Consider the following 9,876-nt stretch of genomic DNA (forward strand, 5'->3'; position numbering starts at 1 on the left):
CCAGGCCAGGCCAGGCCAGGCCAGGCCAGGCCAGGCCAGGCCAGGCCAGGCCAGGCCAGGCCAGGCCAGGCCAGGCCAGGCCAGGCCAGGCCAGGCCAGGCCAGGCCAGGCCAGGCCAGGCCAGGCCAGGCCAGGCCAGGCCAGGCCAGGCCAGGCCAGGCCAGGCCAGGCCAGGCCAGGCCAGGCCAGGCCAGGCCAGGCCAGGCCAGGCCAGGCCAGGCCAGGCCAGGCCAGGCCAGGCCAGGCCAGGCCAGGCCAGGCCAGGCCAGGCCAGGCCAGGCCAGGCCAGGCCAGGCCAGGCCAGGCCAGGCCAGGCCAGGCCAGGCCAGGCCAGGCCAGGCCAGGCCAGGCCAGGCCAGGCCAGGCCAGGCCAGGCCAGGCCAGGCCAGGCCAGGCCAGGCCAGGCCAGGCCAGGCCAGGCCAGGCCAGGCCAGGCCAGGCCAGGCCAGGCCAGGCCAGGCCAGGCCAGGCCAGGCCAGGCCAGGCCAGGCCAGGCCAGGCCAGGCCAGGCCAGGCCAGGCCAGGCCAGGCCAGGCCAGGCCAGGCCAGGCCAGGCCAGGCCAGGCCAGGCCAGGCCAGGCCAGGCCAGGCCAGGCCAGGCCAGGCCAGGCCAGGCCAGGCCAGGCCAGGCCAGGCCAGGCCAGGCCAGGCCAGGCCAGGCCAGGCCAGGCCAGGCCAGGCCAGGCCAGGCCAGGCCAGGCCAGGCCAGGCCAGGCCAGGCCAGGCCAGGCCAGGCCAGGCCAGGCCAGGCCAGGCCAGGCCAGGCCAGGCCAGGCCAGGCCAGGCCAGGCCAGGCCAGGCCAGGCCAGGCCAGGCCAGGCCAGGCCAGGCCAGGCCAGGCCAGGCCAGGCCAGGCCAGGCCAGGCCAGGCCAGGCCAGGCCAGGCCAGGCCAGGCCAGGCCAGGCCAGGCCAGGCCAGGCCAGGCCAGGCCAGGCCAGGCCAGGCCAGGCCAGGCCAGGCCAGGCCAGGCCAGGCCAGGCCAGGCCAGGCCAGGCCAGGCCAGGCCAGGCCAGGCCAGGCCAGGCCAGGCCAGGCCAGGCCAGGCCAGGCCAGGCCAGGCCAGGCCAGGCCAGGCCAGGCCAGGCCAGGCCAGGCCAGGCCAGGCCAGGCCAGGCCAGGCCAGGCCAGGCCAGGCCAGGCCAGGCCAGGCCAGGCCAGGCCAGGCCAGGCCAGGCCAGGCCAGGCCAGGCCAGGCCAGGCCAGGCCAGGCCAGGCCAGGCCAGGCCAGGCCAGGCCAGGCCAGGCCAGGCCAGGCCAGGCCAGGCCAGGCCAGGCCAGGCCAGGCCAGGCCAGGCCAGGCCAGGCCAGGCCAGGCCAGGCCAGGCCAGGCCAGGCCAGGCCAGGCCAGGCCAGGCCAGGCCAGGCCAGGCCAGGCCAGGCCAGGCCAGGCCAGGCCAGGCCAGGCCAGGCCAGGCCAGGCCAGGCCAGGCCAGGCCAGGCCAGGCCAGGCCAGGCCAGGCCAGGCCAGGCCAGGCCAGGCCAGGCCAGGCCAGGCCAGGCCAGGCCAGGCCAGGCCAGGCCAGGCCAGGCCAGGCCAGGCCAGGCCAGGCCAGGCCAGGCCAGGCCAGGCCAGGCCAGGCCAGGCCAGGCCAGGCCAGGCCAGGCCAGGCCAGGCCAGGCCAGGCCAGGCCAGGCCAGGCCAGGCCAGGCCAGGCCAGGCCAGGCCAGGCCAGGCCAGGCCAGGCCAGGCCAGGCCAGGCCAGGCCAGGCCAGGCCAGGCCAGGCCAGGCCAGGCCAGGCCAGGCCAGGCCAGGCCAGGCCAGGCCAGGCCAGGCCAGGCCAGGCCAGGCCAGGCCAGGCCAGGCCAGGCCAGGCCAGGCCAGGCCAGGCCAGGCCAGGCCAGGCCAGGCCAGGCCAGGCCAGGCCAGGCCAGGCCAGGCCAGGCCAGGCCAGGCCAGGCCAGGCCAGGCCAGGCCAGGCCAGGCCAGGCCAGGCCAGGCCAGGCCAGGCCAGGCCAGGCCAGGCCAGGCCAGGCCAGGCCAGGCCAGGCCAGGCCAGGCCAGGCCAGGCCAGGCCAGGCCAGGCCAGGCCAGGCCAGGCCAGGCCAGGCCAGGCCAGGCCAGGCCAGGCCAGGCCAGGCCAGGCCAGGCCAGGCCAGGCCAGGCCAGGCCAGGCCAGGCCAGGCCAGGCCAGGCCAGGCCAGGCCAGGCCAGGCCAGGCCAGGCCAGGCCAGGCCAGGCCAGGCCAGGCCAGGCCAGGCCAGGCCAGGCCAGGCCAGGCCAGGCCAGGCCAGGCCAGGCCAGGCCAGGCCAGGCCAGGCCAGGCCAGGCCAGGCCAGGCCAGGCCAGGCCAGGCCAGGCCAGGCCAGGCCAGGCCAGGCCAGGCCAGGCCAGGCCAGGCCAGGCCAGGCCAGGCCAGGCCAGGCCAGGCCAGGCCAGGCCAGGCCAGGCCAGGCCAGGCCAGGCCAGGCCAGGCCAGGCCAGGCCAGGCCAGGCCAGGCCAGGCCAGGCCAGGCCAGGCCAGGCCAGGCCAGGCCAGGCCAGGCCAGGCCAGGCCAGGCCAGGCCAGGCCAGGCCAGGCCAGGCCAGGCCAGGCCAGGCCAGGCCAGGCCAGCCAGGCCAGGCCAGGCCAGGCCAGGCCAGGCCAGGCCAGGCCAGGCCAGGCCAGGCCAGGCCAGGCCAGGCCAGGCCAGGCCAGGCCAGGCCAGGCCAGGCCAGGCCAGGCCAGGCCAGGCCAGGCCAGGCCAGGCCAGGCCAGGCCAGGCCAGGCCAGGCCAGGCCAGGCCAGGCCAGGCCAGGCCAGGCCAGGCCAGGCCAGGCCAGGCCAGGCCAGGCCAGGCCAGGCCAGGCCAGGCCAGGCCAGGCCAGGCCAGGCCAGGCCAGGCCAGGCCAGGCCAGGCCAGGCCAGGCCAGGCCAGGCCAGGCCAGGCCAGGCCAGGCCAGGCCAGGCCAGGCCAGGCCAGGCCAGGCCAGGCCAGGCCAGGCCAGGCCAGGCCAGGCCAGGCCAGGCCAGGCCAGGCCAGGCCAGGCCAGGCCAGGCCAGGCCAGGCCAGGCCAGGCCAGGCCAGGCCAGGCCAGGCCAGGCCAGGCCAGGCCAGGCCAGGCCAGGCCAGGCCAGGCCAGGCCAGGCCAGGCCAGGCCAGGCCAGGCCAGGCCAGGCCAGGCCAGGCCAGGCCAGGCCAGGCCAGGCCAGGCCAGGCCAGGCCAGGCCAGGCCAGGCCAGGCCAGGCCAGGCCAGGCCAGGCCAGGCCAGGCCAGGCCAGGCCAGGCCAGGCCAGGCCAGGCCAGGCCAGGCCAGGCCAGGCCAGGCCAGGCCAGGCCAGGCCAGGCCAGGCCAGGCCAGGCCAGGCCAGGCCAGGCCAGGCCAGGCCAGGCCAGGCCAGGCCAGGCCAGGCCAGGCCAGGCCAGGCCAGGCCAGGCCAGGCCAGGCCAGGCCAGGCCAGGCCAGGCCAGGCCAGGCCAGGCCAGGCCAGGCCAGGCCAGGCCAGGCCAGGCCAGGCCAGGCCAGGCCAGGCCAGGCCAGGCCAGGCCAGGCCAGGCCAGGCCAGGCCAGGCCAGGCCAGGCCAGGCCAGGCCAGGCCAGGCCAGGCCAGGCCAGGCCAGGCCAGGCCAGGCCAGGCCAGGCCAGGCCAGGCCAGGCCAGGCCAGGCCAGGCCAGGCCAGGCCAGGCCAGGCCAGGCCAGGCCAGGCCAGGCCAGGCCAGGCCAGGCCAGGCCAGGCCAGGCCAGGCCAGGCCAGGCCAGGCCAGGCCAGGCCAGGCCAGGCCAGGCCAGGCCAGGCCAGGCCAGGCCAGGCCAGGCCAGGCCAGGCCAGGCCAGGCCAGGCCAGGCCAGGCCAGGCCAGGCCAGGCCAGGCCAGGCCAGGCCAGGCCAGGCCAGGCCAGGCCAGGCCAGGCCAGGCCAGGCCAGGCCAGGCCAGGCCAGGCCAGGCCAGGCCAGGCCAGGCCAGGCCAGGCCAGGCCAGGCCAGGCCAGGCCAGGCCAGGCCAGGCCCAGGCCAGGCCAGGCCAGGCCAGGCCAGGCCAGGCCAGGCCAGGCCAGGCCAGGCCAGGCCAGGCCAGGCCAGGCCAGGCCAGGCCAGGCCAGGCCAGGCCAGGCCAGGCCAGGCCAGGCCAGGCCAGGCCAGGCCAGGCCAGGCCAGGCCAGGCCAGGCCAGGCCAGGCCAGGCCAGGCCAGGCCAGGCCAGGCCAGGCCAGGCCAGGCCAGGCCAGGCCAGGCCAGGCCAGGCCAGGCCAGGCCAGGCCAGGCCAGGCCAGGCCAGGCCAGGCCAGGCCAGGCCAGGCCAGGCCAGGCCAGGCCAGGCCAGGCCAGGCCAGGCCAGGCCAGGCCAGGCCAGGCCAGCCAGGCCAGGCCAGGCCAGGCCAGGCCAGGCCAGGCCAGGCCAGGCCAGGCCAGGCCAGGCCAGGCCAGGCCAGGCCAGGCCAGGCCAGGCCAGGCCAGGCCAGGCCAGGCCAGGCCAGGCCAGGCCAGGCCAGGCCAGGCCAGGCCAGGCCAGGCCAGGCCAGGCCAGGCCAGGCCAGGCCAGGCCAGGCCAGGCCAGGCCAGGCCAGGCCAGGCCAGGCCAGGCCAGGCCAGGCCAGGCCAGGCCAGGCCAGGCCAGGCCAGGCCAGGCCAGGCCAGGCCAGGCCAGGCCAGGCCAGGCCAGGCCAGGCCAGGCCAGGCCAGGCCAGGCCAGGCCAGGCCAGGCCAGGCCAGGCCAGGCCAGGCCAGGCCAGGCCAGGCCAGGCCAGGCCAGGCCAGGCCAGGCCAGGCCAGGGCCAGGCCAGGCCAGGCCAGGCCAGGCCAGGCCAGGCCAGGCCAGGCCAGGCCAGGCCAGGCCAGGCCAGGCCAGGCCAGGCCAGGCCAGGCCAGGCCAGGCCAGGCCAGGCCAGGCCAGGCCAGGCCAGGCCAGGCCAGGCCAGGCCAGGCCAGGCCAGGCCAGGCCAGGCCAGGCCAGGCCAGGCCAGGCCAGGCCAGGCCAGGCCAGGCCAGGCCAGGCCAGGCCAGGCCAGGCCAGGCCAGGCCAGCCAGGCCAGGCCAGGCCAGGCCAGGCCAGGCCAGGCCAGGCCAGGCCAGGCCAGGCCAGGCCAGGCCAGGCCAGGCCAGGCCAGGCCAGGCCAGGCCAGGCCAGGCCAGGCCAGGCCAGGCCAGGCCAGGCCAGGCCAGGCCAGGCCAGGCCAGGCCAGGCCAGGCCAGGCCAGGCCAGGCCAGGCCAGGCCAGGCCAGGCCAGGCCAGGCCAGGCCAGGCCAGGCCAGGCCAGGCCAGGCCAGGCCAGGCCAGGCCAGGCCAGGCCAGGCCAGGCCAGGCCAGGCCAGGCCAGGCCAGGCCAGGCCAGGCCAGGCCAGGCCAGGCCAGGCCAGGCCAGGCCAGGCCAGGCCAGGCCAGGCCAGGCCAGGCCAGGCCAGGCCAGGCCAGGCCAGGCCAGGCCAGGCCAGGCCAGGCCAGGCCAGGCCAGGCCAGGCCAGGCCAGGCCAGGCCAGGCCAGGCCAGGCCAGGCCAGGCCAGGCCAGGCCAGGCCAGGCCAGGCCAGGCCAGGCCAGGCCAGGCCAGGCCAGGCCAGGCCAGGCCAGGCCAGGCCAGGCCAGGCCAGGCCAGGCCAGGCCAGGCCAGGCCAGGCCAGGCCAGGCCAGGCCAGGCCAGGCCAGGCCAGGCCAGGCCAGGCCAGGCCAGGCCAGGCCAGGCCAGGCCAGGCCAGGCCAGGCCAGGCCAGGCCAGGCCAGGCCAGGCCCAGGCCAGGCCAGGCCAGGCCAGGCCAGGCCAGGCCAGGCCAGGCCAGGCCAGGCCAGGCCAGGCCAGGCCAGGCCAGGCCAGGCCAGGCCAGGCCAGGCCAGGCCAGGCCAGGCCAGGCCAGGCCAGGCCAGGCCAGGCCAGGCCAGGCCAGGCCAGGCCAGGCCAGGCCAGGCCAGGCCAGGCCAGGCCAGGCCAGGCCAGGCCAGGCCAGGCCAGGCCAGGCCAGGCCAGGCCAGGCCAGGCCAGGCCAGGCCAGGCCAGGCCAGGCCAGGCCAGGCCAGGCCAGGCCAGGCCAGGCCAGGCCAGGCCAGGCCAGGCCAGGCCAGGCCAGGCCAGGCCAGGCCAGGCCAGGCCAGGCCAGGCCAGGCCAGGCCAGGCCAGGCCAGGCCAGGCCAGGCCAGGCCAGGCCAGGCCAGGCCAGGCCAGGCCAGGCCAGGCCAGGCCAGGCCAGGCCAGGCCAGGCCAGGCCAGGCCAGGCCAGGCCAGGCCAGGCCAGGCCAGGCCAGGCCAGGCCAGGCCAGGCCAGGCCAGGCCAGGCCAGGCCAGGCCAGGCCAGGCCAGGCCAGGCCAGGCCAGGCCAGGCCAGGCCAGGCCAGGCCAGGCCAGGCCAGGCCAGGCCAGGCCAGGCCAGGCCAGGCCAGGCCAGGCCAGGCCAGGCCAGGCCAGGCCAGGCCAGGCCAGGCCAGGCCAGGCCAGGCCAGGCCAGGCCAGGCCAGGCCAGGCCAGGCCAGGCCAGGCCAGGCCAGGCCAGGCCAGGCCAGGCCAGGCCAGGCCAGGCCAGGCCAGGCCAGGCCAGGCCAGGCCAGGCCAGGCCAGGCCAGGCCAGGCCAGGCCAGGCCAGGCCAGGCCAGGCCAGGCCAGGCCAGGCCAGGCCAGGCCAGGCCAGGCCAGGCCAGGCCAGGCCAGGCCAGGCCAGGCCAGGCCAGGCCAGGCCAGGCCAGGCCAGGCCAGGCCAGGCCAGGCCAGGCCAGGCCAGGCCAGGCCAGGCCAGGCCAGGCCAGGCCAGGCCAGGCCAGGCCAGGCCAGGCCAGGCCAGGCCAGGCCAGGCCAGGCCAGGCCAGGCCAGGCCAGGCCAGGCCAGGCCAGGCCAGGCCAGGCCAGGCCAGGCCAGGCCAGGCCAGGCCAGGCCAGGCCAGGCCAGGCCAGGCCAGGCCAGGCCAGGCCAGGCCAGGCCAGGCCAGGCCAGGCCAGGCCAGGCCAGGCCAGGCCAGGCCAGGCCAGGCCAGGCCAGGCCAGGCCAGGCCAGGCCAGGCCAGGCCAGGCCAGGCCAGGCCAGGCCAGGCCAGGCCAGGCCAGGCCAGGCCAGGCCAGGCCAGGCCAGGCCAGGCCAGGCCAGGCCAGGCCAGGCCAGGCCAGGCCAGGCCAGGCCAGGCCAGGCCAGGCCAGGCCAGGCCAGGCCAGGCCAGGCCAGGCCAGGCCAGGCCAGGCCAGGCCAGGCCAGGCCAGGCCAGGCCAGGCCAGGCCAGGCCAGGCCAGGCCAGGCCAGGCCAGGCCAGGCCAGGCCAGGCCAGGCCAGGCCAGGCCAGGCCAGGCCAGGCCAGGCCAGGCCAGGCCAGGCCAGGCCAGGCCAGGCCAGGCCAGGCCAGGCCAGGCCAGGCCAGGCCAGGCCAGGCCAGGCCAGGCCAGCCAGGCCAGGCCAGGCCAGGCCAGGCCAGGCCAGGCCAGGCCAGGCCAGGCCAGGCCAGGCCAGGCCAGGCCAGGCCAGGCCAGGCCCAGGCCAGGCCAGGCCAGGCCAGGCCAGGCCAGGCCAGGCCAGGCCAGGCCAGGCCAGGCCAGGCCAGGCCAGGCCAGGCCAGGCCAGGCCAGGCCAGGCCAGGCCAGGCCAGGCCAGGCCAGGCCAGGCCAGGCCAGGCCAGGCCAGGCCAGGCCAGGCCAGGCCAGGCCAGGCCAGGCCAGGCCAGGCCAGGCCAGGCCAGGCCAGGCCAGGCCAGGCCAGGCCAGGCCAGGCCAGGCCAGGCCAGGCCAGGCCAGGCCAGGCCAGGCCAGGCCAGGCCAGGCCAGGCCAGGCCAGGCCAGGCCAGGCCAGGCCAGGCCAGGCCAGGCCAGGCCAGGCCAGGCCAGGCCAGGCCAGGCCAGGCCAGGCCAGGCCAGGCCAGGCCAGGCCAGGCCAGGCCAGGCCAGGCCAGGCCAGGCCAGGCCAGGCCAGGCCAGGCCAGGCCAGGCCAGGCCAGGCCAGGCCAGGCCAGGCCAGGCCAGGCCAGGCCAGGCCAGGCCAGGCCAGGCCAGGCCAGGCCAGGCCAGGCCAGGCCAGGCCAGGCCAGGCCAGGCCAGGCCAGGCCAGGCCAGGCCAGGCCAGGCCAGGCCAGGCCAGGCCAGGCCAGGCCAGGCCAGGCCAGGCCAGGCCAGGCCAGGCCAGGCCAGGCCAGGCCAGGCCAGGCCAGGCCAGGCCAGGCCAGGCCAGGCCAGGCCAGGCCAGGCCAGGCCAGGCCAGGCCAGGCCAGGCCAGGCCAGGCCAGGCCAGGCCAGGCCAGGCCAGGCCAGGCCAGGCCAGGCCAGGCCAGGCCAGGCCAGGCCAGGCCAGCCAGCCAGGCCAGGCCAGGCCAGGCCAGGCCAGGCCAGGCCAGGCCAGGCCAGGCCAGGCCAGGCCAGCCAGGCCAGGCCAGGCCAGGCCAGGCCAGGCCAGGCCAGGCCAGGCCAGGCCAGGCCAGGCCAGGCCAGGCCAGGCCAGGCCAGGCCAGGCCAGGCCAGGCCAGGCCAGGCCAGGCCAGGCCAGGCCAGGCCAGGCCAGGCCAGGCCAGGCCAGGCCAGGCCAGGCCAGCCAGGCCAGGCCAGGCCAGGCCAGGCCAGGCCAGGCCAGGCCAGGCCAGGCCAGGCCAGGCCAGGCCAGGCCAGGCCAGGCCAGGCCAGGCCAGGCCAGGCCAGGCCAGGCCAGGCCAGGCCAGGCCAGGCCAGGCCAGGCCAGGCCAGGCCAGGCCAGGCCAGGCCAGGCCAGGCCAGGCCAGGCCAGGCCAGGCCAGGCCAGGCCAGGCCAGGCCAGGCCAGGCCAGGCCAGGCCAGGCCAGGCCAGGCCAGGCCAGGCCAGGCCAGGCCAGGCCAGGCCAGGCCAGGCCAGGCCAGGCCAGGCCAGGCCAGGCCAGGCCAGGCCAGGCCAGGCCAGGCCAGGCCAGGCCAGGCCAGGCCAGGCCAGGCCAGGCCAGGCCAGGCCAGGCCAGGCCAGGCCAGGCCAGGCCAGGCCAGGCCAGGCCAGGCCAGGCCAGGCCAGGCCAGGCCAGGCCAGGCCAGGCCAGGCCAGGCCAGGCCAGGCCAGGCCAGGCCAGGCCAGGCCAGGCCAGGCCAGGCCAGGCCAGGCCAGGCCAGGCCAGGCCAGGCCAGGCCAGGCCAGGCCAGGCCAGGCCAGGCCAGGCCAGGCCGCCAGGCCAGGCCAGGCCAGGCCAGGCCAGGCCAGGCCAGGCCAGGCCAGGCCAGGCCAGGCCAGGCCAGGCCAGGCCAGGCCAGGCCAGGCCAGGCCAGGCCAGGCCAGGCCAGGCCAGGCCAGGCCAGGCCAGGCCAGGCCAGGCCAGGCCAGGCCAGGCCAGGCCAGGCCAGGCCAGGCCAGGCCAGGCCAGGCCAGGCCAGGCCAGGCCAGGCCAGGCCAGGCCAGGCCAGGCCAGGCCAGGCCAGGCCAGGCCAGGCCAGCCAGGCCAGGCCAGGCCAGGCCAGGCCAGGCCAGGCCAGGCCAGGCCAGGCCAGGCCAGGCCAGGCCAGGCCAGGCCAGGCCAGGCCAGGCCAGGCCAGGCCAGCCAGGCCAGGCCAGGCCAGGCCAGGCCAGGCCAGGCCAGGCCAGGCCAGGCCAGGCCAGGCCAGGCCAGGCCAGGCCAGGCCAGGCCAGGCCAGGCCAGGCCAGGCCAGGCCAGGCCAGGCCAGGCCAGGCCAGGCCAGGCCAGGCCAGGCCAGGCCAGGCCAGGCCAGGCCAGGCCAGGCCAGGCCAGGCCAGGCCAGGCCAGGCCAGGCCAGGCCAGGCCAGGCCAGGCCAGGCCAGGCCAGGCCAGGCCAGGCCAGGCCAGGCCAGGCCAGGCCAGGCCAGGCCAGGCCAGGCCAGGCCAGGCCAGGCCAGGCCAGGCCAGCCAGGCCAGGCCAGGCCAGGCCAGGCCAGGCCAGGCCAGGCCAGGCCAGGCCAGGCCAGGCCAGGCCAGGCCAGGCCAGGCCAGGCCAGGCCAGGCCAGGCCAGGCCAGGCCAGGCCAGGCCAGGCCAGGCCAGGCCAGGCCAGGCCAGGCCAGGCCAGGCCAGGCCAGGCCAGGCCAGGCCAGG

Source organism: Apis cerana, linkage group LG6, assembly GCF_029169275.1.
Source record: "Apis cerana isolate GH-2021 linkage group LG6, AcerK_1.0, whole genome shotgun sequence".
In the NCBI taxonomy this organism is placed as follows: Eukaryota; Metazoa; Arthropoda; class Insecta; order Hymenoptera; family Apidae; genus Apis; species Apis cerana.